This window comes from Schistocerca nitens, chromosome 11, assembly GCF_023898315.1.
Source record: "Schistocerca nitens isolate TAMUIC-IGC-003100 chromosome 11, iqSchNite1.1, whole genome shotgun sequence".
Classification (NCBI taxonomy): Eukaryota; Metazoa; Arthropoda; class Insecta; order Orthoptera; family Acrididae; genus Schistocerca; species Schistocerca nitens.
The window spans coordinates 31,229,372-31,244,890 of NC_064624.1; positions in this window are offsets into that span (position 1 = coordinate 31,229,372).

Sequence of the window (15,519 nt, forward strand, 5' to 3'; positions counted from 1 at the left end):
CCTTGTGGGCAGCCATTGGTAACCTTTTCAAATATCTTTCTCTAAAGCCCTGGCATACGGTTTAGCAGAGCACTATTCTGACAAATGAGAAGTCAGCTACCACAGAGACCATTTATCCACTTTAAGGCACAAGCTGAATGAAGATTTTGCTGGTCAAATACGAGCTGTGTCAGGTGGCACACGTTTGTTTTGGGATGCCACATGTAATGACGTGTTAATTGGGGCAGCTGGAGCCAGAACAATTGACATCTTCATACGTGGAATCAATCTGCAAATATGTACTGAAGTAAAGGTAGCCTCACCTACTTCACTACATTAGGCAGTAAGACAGACACGTTTTTGGAATGAGGCTGTAAGATTCGTCTCTACTCTGTCGCAAAGCAATAAGCTGCGACACGTTTCTGTAAATGACACGAATTCCAAACGCTGATATGCAAGTACTGCCTGCCCAAAAGATCAGAGACAGACTCCTCAATAACGGAATTCACCACGTGGTAATAGATAAAATGTGAGTACACGGTGGGGATACTGTCAGGGATCAGGCCCCACCACCCATCCTCCACATAACATGGGTAATGTATCAAGCCCAAGATAGAAGGGTAAGTGAGGTGGCTAATATAATTTTATAAGCCAATATCAGAGGAAGAGCTGCCAAAGTATCAGCAGTTACAGGGGCTCAAATTAGTGCATTATTTGTTTCTCTTAACGATAAGAGTGCACTTAATCGTTGCGCTGTAACATTAGTGGATTATGAAAAGAAGTGATACTGCCCGCAGGAATATGGTTTGTAACTTGGAGATGGATGGTAAGAATTATGGTTTTGATGGGTAAGTTGTGAGAAGACACAGAAGGGATTTCAGTGTCATTCTAGAGAAGGATGTCGTAGACCGGTACTGGGTGGTGGCGTATTATGGGACGCATATTGTTCGATTCAATGAGGCAGTGGAACTCGCGACCCTCAGTCACTAGGAATTTGTGGAATGAGGTCTTCTCCAGAACCTCCAACGGAACCACACACATGGGAATTTGAAACTTACACAACTGGTAATAACCACGGTGCCACAGGAAAGACTTCACAATCCAAATACTGACTACATTTGACTTTCTGCTTGATACACTCGGCCTAAACAACATTCTCGACAGGTCGTTGATTCATGTGAGAAGAAGTAAAAATTAAATAGAGGCACTGGGAAAGAAGTTTTGTGCTCCATTATTTATTGATGATTTTCGGTAAGGAGATATAGAGATTACAAGTAAACAATACTTGCTAGTGGTCAGGAAGTTGTCGAGGAAGAATTTCAGTGTGAAAATAAGTTAAAGTGTAAGAGCAAGAAGCAGCTAACAGAAAGAAAATTTGCACAGTCGCGACCTTACTTAAAAATCAGGCCTATGAGAAGTTAGCACACGTCCCAGTGTCAGTGAAATCTTTTGTACTCGGTATTAAAGGAATATGCTTGGTTGTTCGATGAACAGCAGTATACGAGGGCTATCCACAAAGTACATTACGTTTTGGAATTAAAAATAAATAAAGTATTGGAATTTTTTTCATTATATACAGATGAAAGTCACACTTAAATACTACTTTTCTACATAGTTGCCATTTAAATTAAGGCACTTATTGTAGCGATGAACGAGCTTGGAAATTCCTTCGTCGTAAAATTCGGCGGCCTGCTCCTTCAACCACGTGGTTATCTCTTCTTGAAGCTGTGCGTCGTCATCAAAACGCTGCGTAGCCAACCACTTCTTTATTGCTGGGAATAAGTGGAAGTCGCTCGGTGTCAGGTCGGGACTGTACGGCGGATGAGGAAACAACTCCCACTTAAAAGATTCGAGAACTTCATTTCCCGTGTGGGCCCAGGCGTTGTCGTGAATTAGCAAGACCTTTGAGCCCAACTTTCCCCTGCGCTTGTTTTGTATTGCTCTTCTGAGGTTGTGCAGATTTTGTCAATACCTTTGAGAGTTTATTGTAGTACCTCTTTCCAGGAAATCCACAAAAATCACACCTTTCTGTCCCAAAAGACAGTCGCCATACCTTCCTTGCCGACATTGTTTGCATGCATTTCTTGGGTTTTTGGAGGAAATTTGTGTGCCCCTACTGCATTGACTGCAATTTCGTCTCTCAGTTCACATGCTTAACCCATGTTTCGTCACCAGTAACGATGCGATCGAGTAATGAGTCGCCATCTTTCTCGTAAGCGTCCAAAAACGTTAACGTTGCAGCCATTCGCTGATTTTTATGAATCTCTGTCAAGATTTTTGGTATACATCTTGCACGAAACTTGTGGTAACCAAGCTTTTCGGCAATGATTTCGTGCAACAAACTTCGTGAAATTTGTGGATAACTCATAGAGAGTTCCGTTATTGTGAAATTACGGTTTTCACGGACCGCGGCATCGACGTTTTCGACAAGTTCGGCAGTCACTGTGCTGGGTCTTCCACTTCGCTCTTCATCGTGAACGTTAGTTCGGCCATTTTTAAATTTTATGACCCATTGACGCACTCCACCTTCAGTGCTTATGTTGTCCCCATACACTTCATAAAGCTGCCGATAGATTTCTATCGGTGTATAGTTTTTTGCAGTCAGAAACCTTATTACAGCATGCACTTCACACTTCGCGGCATTTTCAATTAACGCTGACATTTCAGACAGTCACAGTAACTCAACGGAGTACAGCACGAACCTCTCACTAGCACGGCAGGATGCCGACTGAAGCGCCTAGAACCGCACGGCCACCGTGGCCGGCCCCCTATAGTAGTTGTACACAAAAAGACAATCAGTAGAGAGAAAGCCTATCGCCTATGCATTAACGTACAAGCAATAAACAAGGTGACTACCACTGATATTTACCCTGTACCCCACATCGACGAAACACTGGACAGATTACCACCAAATTCCGATTGCACCAGAATACCTAAAAAACAACATTTGTGGTTCCATGAGGTTTGTGTGAGTTTTCACACATGCCTTTCAGCCTTTGAAATGCGCCTGTCACTTTCCAGAGATTCACTAACTTGTTACTAAGATGATTGAAGCCTGCAACGTCTTTAGTGTATTTGGATGGTACCACATTTTTAAGGATTACTGCGGAACATTTGGTGAGAATGAGGTACGTGTAATATTTCTATTTTTTTTACGAAACAATATATACTAATGAATATGGTTGTTAAAATGTTCTATGCTTGTTGGTATTCTTTTGGGCATCGGACTTCCTCACATTTTTGTTGAAGCTGCAGGGAGCGGAGTATTCCAGGGACACTGGCGCTTGTCGTAATCACGAAAATCCTCTTCCTGTAATTTTTCTCTTGACTTACTTCAATAAATAAAATACTTGATACGGTTCTGTAACATTATATTGTTCACCCACACATAGAACACATCGAGATCTCAATAATTCATCTCTAAAATCGCACACCTCATCGTCTTTATACATACGAAACACTCTGTCTGTGTCTGTCTAAAACAAAAACAAACAAAAACAAAAAAAAACTGTACAACAAAATGAATGAGAAAATGTTTTCGTTCGTCTGCGCCTTACCGCATATTCATAATTAACGTCTCTGTCAATCCCCTGCTTACTAAATCTTAATTTTACGGCATCCTGTTGAGCGCATGACAGCTGAGTCATAAGCTAATTTTGTTTATACTTATGCTTGGCATGAAGTGATGTGTCACTTCTCATTGCTGTTAATTTTTATGCCTACGTGTACAAATCAAAAGAATCACTTATGTCTATTCACATTACTTTATCGTAAAAAATCCAGGGAGCCTTTTATCATGTACTTATACATACGTTTTATCAAGGTTACAGCATACACATTTGAACTTCAAGTGTTTTTCTGCACAGTCACAGGCTAAGTACATGGGATATATTATCAGTTCAGATGAGATTAAGACAGATCCACAGTTTACCAAACCAGTTGAGACTCTTCCAGGCACACTAACATTAAGGAGATGCAACTTTTCTTGGCCTCACTAGTTATTATTGTCTTTGGTAAAGGATTATGCTATGACAACCAAACGATTAACCAAGTTGTCAAAGAAAGGTGCGATGTTTGAGCGGAAAGAAAGATTTGAATTGGCCATGAGGAAACATAAATATGATTTGAGAGGTTCACATTATTTATATACCGATTCAGAAAAGCCTTTTATACTTTGAACAGACACCTCGAATACGCTATCAGTGCTGTTCTTTGTCAGAAATATAATGTTGAGGGAATCCTCACAGGTTGTGTTTCTACATAGAAGAACCAAGCAGGGCTAATTATAATAACAGTGAGAAAGAATTGGTAGCAATTATATTCGGTGTCAACTATTTCAGATGTTATTTGCACAGAAGAAAATTCACTGTGGTCCCTGATTATACAGTTCTTTTGTAGAGGCTCAGTTTAAAGGACCCCAGTAGTCATTCATCTCGTTGGGCATTAAGACTTTCAAAATAGGATTATGACGTATGCCACAAACCAAGCTGTTCACACCTGAATGCTGATGAACTGAGCCATAGGCTCAAAATAATCCAGACTGACAATGCTTTAATAGAAGAACTGAGAGATGTATAATGTCACTGGTGCAATTCCCTTTCACATTTTGTGACAGTTGATTGTATTCTATGCTACATAAATCCCCCTGAGCAAAAGAGTCATAAGGAAAGGTTTCAGGAATTACTGCAACGCCGTTTTTTCTTCAAATTTTGTTTATTCATGACTGGTTCCGAATCGCCCGGCTCTTCATCATCATATGACACAATTTAGTTTGGACTATTGTGAGGGTCGTACATCTGTCGCAAATACAGAGACGAAAATGTGAGTACCGTATGTGGGAAGAATATTAAGATTATAAGATTAATTTGATGGTATTACTCACTGTTTTTGTGGCAGGCACTGCTCTGGAGAACATAATGTTTGCTTTCCAGTATCGTTAAATATCAAGCGAACAGGCACTTCTCCACAAATGGCGACTCCCACATACTTCAAAAAATATAAACATACCAAAGAGAGTGGCCATTGTCTCCAAAGAGATTTGTGGAGGCAGAGATTTTCTTTGCTAATTTTTCGTTTTGTGTGCCATTTGTAATAAAATATATATTTATTACATAACTTTATTTATAAAAATTAGTATTATGTTTTTACATTACAAAATTTTCTTATGCTATCTACAAAATCTATAACAAAGTGTCTAGGACAACATTTCTGGTAGTGAAGTTATGTTTGGCATGTTTCTCATTGCTCAATAAACAGGATAGTATACATATGGGGAGGGGAGTGGGGGGGGAGGAGGAGGGAGAGAGGCATTGTAGGGGGGATGGAGGGGGGAGAGGGAGGGGGGAGGGAGGAGGGGGGAGAGAGAGAGAGAGAGAGAGAGAGAGAGAGAGAGAGAGAGAGAGAGAGAGAGAGATTGTGTGTATGTGTGTAAAAAGAGAGGTAGAGAGGACAGTGCTTAGGTGTGGTATGAGCAAGGTGAGGAATGGGTATGGGAGTGGATGAGTACAGCATTTACTAGTTTTTCAAATTTAATGACTCTTTAAAATTTTGGAAGAATGGGTTATTTACTAAATCAATTTGTTCATTTAAAATGGTGTGGGGTGTTTTCTACATGTACATCTACTTCCATACCCCGCAAGCCACCTGACGTTGTGTGGCGGAGGATACCCTGAGTACCTCTATCGGTTCACACTTCTATTCCAGTCTCGTATTGTTCGTGGAAAGAAGGATTGTCGGTATGTTTCTGTGTGGGCTCTAATCTCTCTGATTTTATCCTCATGGTCTCTTCGCGAGATATACTTAGGAGGGAGCAATATACTGCTTGATTCTTCGGTGAAGGTATGTTCTCGAAACTTTAACAAAAGCCCGTACCGAGCTACTGAGCGTCTCTCCTGCAGAGTCTTCCACTGCAGTTTATCTATCATCTCCGAAACGCTTTCGCGATTACTAAATGATCCTGTAACGAAGCGCGCTGCTCTCTGTTGGATCTTCTCTATCTCTTCTATCAACCCTATCTGGTACGGATCCCACACTGCTGAGCAGTATTCAAGCAGTGGGCGAACAAGCTAACTGTAACCTACTTCCATTGTTTCCGGATTGCATTTCCTTAGGATTCTTCCAATGAATCTCAGTCTGCCGTCTGCTTTACCAACGATCAACTTTATATGATCATTCCATTTTAAATCACTCCTAATGCGTACTCCCAGATAATTTATGAAATTAACTGCCTCCAGTTGCTGACCTGCTATTTTGTAGCTAAATGATAAGGGATCTATCTTTCTATGTATTCGCAGCACATTACACTTGTCTACATTGAGATTGAATTGCCAATCCCTGCACCATGCGTCAATTCGCTGCAGATCCTCCAGCATTTCAGTACGATTTTCCATTGTTACAACCTCTCGATACACCACAGCATCATCTGCAAAAAGCCTCAGTGAACTTCCGATGTCATCCACAAGGTCATTTATGTATATTGTGAATAGCAACGGTCCTATGACACTCCCTTGCGGCACACCTGAAATCACTCTTACTTCGGATGACTTCTCTCCATTGAGAATGACATGCTGCGTTCTGTAATCTAGGAACTCTTCAATCCAATCACACAATTGGTCTGATAGTCCATATGCTCTTACTTTGGTCATTAAACGACTGTGGGGAACTGTATCGAACGCCTTGCGGAAGTCAAGAAACACAGCATCTACCTGTGAACCCGTGTCTATGGCCCTCTGAGTCTCGTGGACGAATAGCGCGAGCTGGGTTTCACACGACCGTCTTTTTCGAAACCCATGCTGATTCCTACAGAGTAGATTAATAGTCTCCAGAAAAGTCATTATTTTCGAACATAATGTTCCAAAATTCTACAACTGATCGACGTTAGAGATAATGTCTATAGTTCTGCACATCTGTTCGACGTCCCTTCTTGAAAACGGGGATGACCTGTGCCCTTTTCCAATCCTTTGGAACGCTACGCTCTTCTAGAGACCTACGGTACACCGCTGCAAGAAGAGGGGCAAGTTCCTTCACGTACTCTGTGTAAAATCGAACTGGTATCCCACGAGATCCAGCGGCCTTTCCTCTTTTGAGCGATTTTAATTGTATCTCTATCCCTCTGTCGTCTATTTCGATATGTACAATTTTGTCATCTGTACGACAATCTAGAGAAGGAACTACAGTGCAGTCTTCCTCTGTGAAACAGCTTTGGAAAAAGACATTTAGTATATCGGCCTTTAGTCTGTCATCCTCTGTTTCAGTACCATTTTGGTTACAGTGTGTCTGGACATTTTGTTTTGTTCCACCTACCGCTTTGACTTAAGACCAAAATTTCTTAGGATTTTCTGCCAAGTCAGTACATAGAACTTTACTTTCGAATTCATTGAACGACTCTCGCATAGCCCTCCTCACATTACATTTCGTTTCGCGTAGTTTTTGTTTGTCTGCATGTTATGCATGAAAATCTCTAATTGTTCCAAGAAGTCCATTTTCGTTCCTTTGTCTACAGTGTGTAGTATGTGGAGGTTGGTTTTTATATCTGTGATTGAATGACTGTTTTGGGCTAAATAGGCTGCAAAATGGATTTATTTTTCAAATGGAGTGCGTCAGTGTGCTCTTTGTATAAGATTTCAAAATTTCTTCCCGTCTGTCCTATGTAGTAGCAAGAACCGCTATAATAAGTTAATTTGTATATACCAGATTTGTGATTTAGTGGGCTGGTTGTTTTAATATTGTGAATTATTTTGTTTTGTATTTTGTTGTTTGTGTGGAAACTGATTTTGACTTCGTGTGGTTTAAATAGTTTTGCAAGTTGATACGATACATTACCAAGGAAAGGCATACACACATATTTAGTTTCTTCTGGTGCTGAGGAAAGGTTTGTTGATGGTTTTTGCTTAGTTTTCATTTTGGCATCTAGTTTGTCAACTATGGTTGGGTCATAAGCATTGTTGTGGGCTGTTGTTTTTAAAATGTTTAGTTCCTTGGTTGTTACAGTACGTTCACCATGAATTTTGTTTACACAGGTGGGTGCTGATCTTAAAAATGCTAGTTTATACTGTTTTGGGTGACATGATGTTTTATTTATAAGAACATCTGTTGTGGTGTGTTACCTATAAATTTTGAATTTGTGTCTGCTGTTCTGACATGTTTTATTTAAGTCAAGAAATTAATTCCCTGTTGTGTTTAGTGTTCAACTGTAAACCGTATTTTGGGATGTATATTATTTAGTTTAGTGGTTAAGTTTCCTATTTCAGTTGTTGTTCCATTGTATAGTATCAATGGGTCACCTTCATGGTGTTTCTAATAAATGATTTTGTCTTTTTCTATTGGCTTATCTTTAAAGAATTTGTTTTCCAGATCATTAATATAGATGTCAGCTAGTAGGCCAGCTGAACTACTGTCCATTGCTAAACTATCCTTCTGAATATAGATTTTCTTATTAAAAGAAAAGTAATTGTGAGAGAACACTAACGCAAGCAAATCCATCAGTTCATATGAGTAAAAATCTCTCGGTGTACATGCCGCGTCAAATCAGGATAAAACTCCAAGCTTTCGACCACTACCTCCATGGTCGTCGTCAGGGCTAAAACTGACTGTCGTGAACTAGCGAGGTTCCCACTTTTATATGCAAAGGACGGCTTCTGATTGGCTGGAATACGTCAGCGATATGGCGCGTAGCGAAGTGGTGCCCTCTACTTCCATAGATGTAGTTGCTATCCCGCGTTGCTTGCAGCGCCATCCCTTGAATCAGGAGGTAAAGTGCGAGAAGTTTTTCTCTGCGATTTTTCTTTATCCAGTGCACTCTTCAAAGTGTTACTAAGTGCATAGCCGTTGTCTCTATTAAAGTTATTATCGCTAAGTCTAATTTCGACTGCTTCCCGGATCACAGAGTCCCAGTAATTCGATGTGTGGGCTATTACTCTGGTTTCTTCAAATAAAATCTTATGCTTGTTAAGCAGGCTATGTTCAGCCACCGCTGATTTTTCCAAATACCTGTATTTCAGGTGGCGTTGGTGCTCGATGCAGCGGTCGGCAACGGTTCTTACAGACTGGCCCACGTAATTCTTGCCGCATTCGCAAGGAATAGTATAAATTCCCGGCACTCTTAAGCCGAGACTATCTTTGACTGGTCCCAACATTTCCTTAATTTTCCTAGGTGGTCGGAAAACTGGTTTTATTCCTTGCCTCTTCAGGACTCTGGATATCTTGCTCGTTGCAGCACCGCAAAAAGGAAGCCGCGCTATGTGTTGGTCCTGTTCTTGTATGTGGCCGGCATCGTGTCTTACTTTCTTGGACAATACTGATTTAATTTCACCGGCAGAATAACCATTCCTCTTGAAAACAGTCGTCAAATGGTTAATCTCGGGACCGAGGTGGTCCTTGTCGGAAATAGTCCTGGCTCTGTGTACTAAAGTATTCAGCATAGCTCTCTTCTGAGACGGATGATGGAAGCTATGGCTATGCAGATATAAGTCTGTATGGGTTGGCTTCCTGTACACAGAATGGCCCAGTCGTCCATCCGGCTTTCGCTCTACCAACACATCGAAAAAAGGTAACTTCCCTTCCTTCTCTACCTCCAATGTAAATTTTATGTTTGGATGTACACCATTCAGATGTTCGACGAACTGCTGCAGCGTGTCGCTGCCGTGTGGCCAGATTAAAAAAGTATCGTCGACGTATCTGTAGAAGCATGATGGGCGGAGGTGAGCACTGCTCAGGGCTCATTCTTCGAAGTCCTCCATGAAAAAATTTGCTATTGCTGGTGACAGTGGCGAACCCATGGCTGTTCCATCCGTCATTTCATAATAATGTCCACCGTATAAAAAATAAGTGGTCGTCAAGGTATGCCGGAACAACTTCAAAATTTCTGAGGAGAAATGAGCAGCCAACAGTTGTAATGTGTCATGCACAGGTACTTTGGTGAACAGAGAAACCACGTCGAGGCTGACCATGATATCACTTGGGCCTATCTTCATCTGTTTTATGACATCAACAAACATTTTTGAATTTTTAATATGATGTGGGCAGTGATCAACTATAGGCGCCAACAATTTAGTTAAGTGCTTTGCAAGCTTGTACGTAGGAGAGCCAATAGCGCTAACAATCGGTCTCAACGGGATTTTCTCCTTATGAACCTTTGGCAAACCGTACAGTCTTGGTGGCCTAGGTGCTCTCGGCCGTAAGTTCTTCACCAGTTCGTTGGAGAGGCCAGAGTTTTTTTAGTAGCTCCCTTGTCTTCCTGCTGAGCACCGATGTGGGATCCCGTCTGAGAACCCGGTATGTGCTGTCCTCCAGTAATAATCCAACTTTCTTATGGTAATCTGTGGCATTGAGGATTACCGTGGCGTTCCCCTTGTCAGCAGGTAAAACAACTAGATCTTCATCCTTCTGCAACAATTTCAGTCCTTGTCTCTCCTCTCTGCTGATGTTTGACTTAGGTGGCTTGGATGTCGCTAAAATCCGGCTAGTAGCAAGCCTTACGTCATCCGCTGCTTCTTGAGGAAGATGACGAACTGCTTGTTCCACTCCACTAATGATCTCAACCACCGGTAACTTACGTGGAGCTGGGGCAAAGTGCAATCCTTTATGAGAGCCGAGATGGTAGCTTCATCAAGTTCCTTGTCAGAGAAGTTGATAACAGTGTGGTGAATGCCGTTGGACCCAGTAGTTCCTTGATCACGGTTAAGCCGCTCAAATTTATCGGCCTGTTTCGCCATAGTCCTGCTTAAATTGGCTCGTTGGGGTGCCACCAAAGTCATATCCACCCATTCCCAGTCCAATGGTGAGAGGACTTCGGCCAGAGATAAATGGCAATTAATAACAGGCGAGCGTTCATGTCTAGTTCATACCTGGTATGACGTATCCTCTCCTTCACAATAGCATGGCTGGTCTTTCGTAAAATTCTGTTTACTGCAGCGCTTCTGATGTGGTGTTTGACGACTGCAAACTTCGGTACTACCTCCTTGTCACGACAGCGTTGTAAAAAAGCCAGATTGCTCAGCAACTGAGACTGTTTCAGGCGCAGCTTCTCTAGGTGACGAACGCTGCGCGCTATGTCCTCCCCGTAGAGGAAACTAATATGGCTACGAAGTCTTTCGGGACGTATTTCTTGAGTAAAAATCTCTTGGTGTACATGCCGCGTCAAATAAGGATAAAACTCCAAGCTTTCGACCACTACCTCCATGGTCGTCGTCAGGGCTAAAACTGACTGTCGTGAACTAGCGAGGTTCCCACTTTTATATGCAAAGGACGGCTTCTGATTGGCTGGAATACGTCAGCGATATGGCGCGTAGCGAAGTGGTGCCCTCTACTTCCATAGATGTAGTTGCTATCCCGCGTTGCTTGCAGCGCCATCCCTTGAATCAGGAGGTAAAGTGCGAGAAGTTTTTCTCTGCGATTTTTCTTTATCCAGTGCACTCTTCCAAGTGTTACTAAGTGCATAGCCGTTGTCTCTATTAAAGTTATTATCGCTAAGTCTAATTTCGACTGCTTCCCGGATCACAGAGTCCCAGTAATTCGATGTGTGGGCTATTACTCTGGTTTCTTCAAATAAAATCTTATGCTTGTTAAGCAGGCTATGTTCAGCCATCGCTGATTTTTCCAAATACCTGTATTTCAGGTGGCGTTGGTGCTCGATGCAGCGGTCGGCAACGGTTCTTACAGACTGGCCCACGTAATTCTTGCCGCATTCGCAAGGAATAGTATAAATTCCCGGCACTCTTAAGCCGAGACTATCTTTGACTGGTCCCAACATTTCCTTAATTTTCCTAGGTGGTCGGAAAACTGGTTTTATTCCTTGCCTCTTCAGGACTCTGGCTATCTTGCTCGTTGTAGCACCGCAAAAAGGAAGCCGCGCTATGTGTTGGTCCTCTTCTTGTATGTGGCCGGCATCGTGTCTTACTTTCAATGTTTCACCTACCACTGACACTGACACTGCGTTGTGTACTATGCGTACACAGGTAATAATGTTCCACATTGTTTACAATTTTAACACTGATCTGCCCTTGGGGATATATCTGCTTAGTACATTTTCATAATAATAGTGGAGCCTCCATTTGATCTTTATGAACACTTGTCCTACATTACTCGTCGCCATTGTGCAAAAGGGGACCTCAGACATTATCTACATCCTCCATTGAATAAAATGTGGCATTCAGCAGTACAGAATCACCTTTATCAAGCAGTTCCTGGCTGATGCACCTGGCACCACACCAAATCTCAGTCCTGTTCACTCCTTCAAGATAAATATGAATAATGAAGTCTTTTTCCCAATATGGCCACCACCAATGTTATCAATTACATTCATACTCTAATTAAACACTCACTAACCAACAATGTTGTGCATTTGTCCCTCCAGTGATGTGTTTTACCTGCCACTTAGGCTCTGCTGTTTTGATGACGCGAATGCCAACTCATCTGATGAGCTCCATTCCGTTTATGGAACGAATGCTTCATGCAATCTGTGCATCCCAATCTGTCACTAACCAAAAGAGCCGTGTATCTGGATAGGCATACATTACTGATACAGGTTACTTTTGTGACCCTTTCATTTGCACTAATACATACCACGTTATGCATTCACATGTAGTACACTATAATTAGCTATACAGTTGGACACAACCCAGTGCTTTACACACCCACGAAGCTGATGTACTACTTGCCAGCACTGCATCACTGAGAAAAACTTTAAATGTTTTGCCTCTTTAAATTCATTTACTTACCTGACTTATCAATAGGCGTTTCTGCTCATTTCATATTCCTTTACCACCTTTGCTTTGACATACTTTTATAGCAGCAGAATAAAACTCTATGGCTTCATGACACAAATCTTGTATGGCAGCAGCACACACACTTCGATTCCTAACACTTGTAAGTTCATTACACCTTGATAGGCTGATGAGATGAAAGACGTCTGATTCATCTAGCAACAAGCTCCTGCCCTTCCTTTTGCATCCCTCTATGATTAAATCTAAGTTGCCATAGTTGTAGTGCATGATGTCACCTCTTTTCCTGTTAATGTATTTCTGTTTTTCACTTTCTACTGTCATGTTCTGCCATCTGTTTTTATCGCCTAATTTAATTAGGACTGGCATGGACCAGTTAAGTCCCTCAACAGTCACAAGACCGTAATACTTTTACAAAATTTACTATTGTGAACACCTGTTTTCCGTTCATTATATAGGGTACCCTGTGTGGTGCACAACACACCAGTTTGCTTGAGCCATCATGAGCTTGGATGATCATGATTCCTTTCGTAGTTCACCTCTGATCCTTATTGCACCTTCCATTATATTTTAATGCATTACATAAATGTAACAAATCTCTCAACTTTAATTTCGATACAGACAATTGAAGCTGGTTTGTCCGTTTTCCTAACAGCGAAGCCCTCTATTCTTTCCCATAGCTCACCAAGGAAGTTATCACTACTGGGTATGTCTATTGGCTCCCATTTTGACAACCTTGTCCTAAATCTAACATCTCCATATTCATGCCAGTTTATATAATGGACACTTCCAAAATGTGGTTTCATTCTCATTAGATTTTCAGAAAAGTGGGGATAGAAACTCGCATTTGGTTTACCAACAAAGTACAGAATTAGCACAACTACAGTAAATCAACCGTTGACCTAATTCTGCAATATGCAATACGCCAGGCCATGATGTCTTCTGTTCTTTCTGAAAGCATCCCAAACACAACTGGCTGTGAATTCAGTCCTCTCAACGTTCAGCCTTACTCAACATAAATTATCACTATTTTTTAGAAAGAATAATAATCTTTTAAACTTGTGCAAAGTTTCAAGACAAATAGCACCTGAGAACATACTATAAATACCGCTGATCAATCATCTTGACTGCAGAGGCATCGAACCTTGGTCCCTGTTGCAATTGCCTCCACATGAGTGCTAACTTTTGCAGCATTCAAGCAGAAACGACCAGACAATATGAACTACCATCTTTGTCTTTTCACACTGATTTAATTTTCCTTCACTACATTACAGACACTGTTCATCCTGTGGACAACTAGTCACAGTACCACTCCACCATGCTATGCAGCAACTTTGGTTTAATGGAAGTGCAGCTATGCTGAAAACAAATTTGGTACCCCTGATCATACTGATGCTGATAGCTGTGATAAAGCTCCCCAGCAAGCTTCATTCATTGTTACACAGTATAATGAAATCCTAGTATGTGCGGTTCACTCACACTGAGGATAACCTTTTGGCTACCAACTGACAAATCCATAATATAGTCACTGTGCCAATACGGCAATATTAGAGACTTAAAAACGCGATCCAGCGTGACTTAATAACTATACACAGGGAACTGTGCAAACTGACTGCTACTTTGGAAGTAACCAAAGCTTCACAGATTTTGTTGTACAGCAGCCACGCAACAGTTGCATGTTAACACCTTGCTCCTACCATTCAGCCAAAACTGCAACAGAGACTCAGCCCTAACTTAGTGCCAGCTGAAACCTTCGAACAAACCATAACTAGTAATTCATTTCATGCATCAGTACACAAGCAAATGACCAACTCCATGTAGGAATAAACCTTGCTGTATTATTGCACTGGTGGTATTGTAAAACCGTCAAGATCGATAGATGTGTTAACTGTACAGCTATCCCCATCAATAATCTGCACCATTTGCAAATCTGAGTGTTATCGCCTTCTCTTTCCCTGTCACCTGTGTAGCTTCTTATGAATGCAATGTTTGGCAACGGATATCCTGATTGTTTGCTAGGGTTGCACATCAGACTGTCATGTAGTTCGAATTTCAACTGTGCATTCACACTAATTATTACAAGCATCCTACTTTATTACCCTCACTACTGTCCCAAATTGTGAAATTGCATTAATTTTAGAGGAAACAAAAGAATTCCCTTGCTCTTGCACTGTTGTTGCAATGTACAAACCTTTATTTATGCCCACTGCGAACAAATTACCGTATTTGGTAGCACAGCCAACTATAGTAGCAGTTCTCTGCTCTGGCCATACAATTACACTTCAGACTTCTTAGTTTCTCTAACAGTAGACTTATTCAACTTTCTTATTATAATGTATCACACCCACCATTAGGTTATCTGTTCATTTAACTTACACACACAACAGCTTTGAACTTTTCTGTTAATTTCCCTGAAACATCTTTTGTGCTGGCACCCAACCGACAGACTGCCTACACTACCAAAAAAATCAAAGACTCGCCTTCAGCAAACCATTGATGAATACTAGCTTGGGAAAATTGCAAGTTACTATTGACCACGACACTGCACACATCACTGAGTGAAGTAAGCTGGATTACCTACATTGAGTGGTTGCCTTGGTGTCATCACCTCCCAGTCACTGTAGTTGTCCTCAGATTGGTTATGTTGTTGTTGTCTTCCATCCTGAGACTGGTTTGATGCAGCTCTCCATGCTACTCTATCCTGTGCAAGCGTCTTCATCTCCCAGTACCTACTGCAACCTACATCCTTTTGAATCTGCTTAGTGTATTCATCTCTTGGTCTCCCTCTATGATTCTTACCCTCCACGCTGCCCTCCAATAC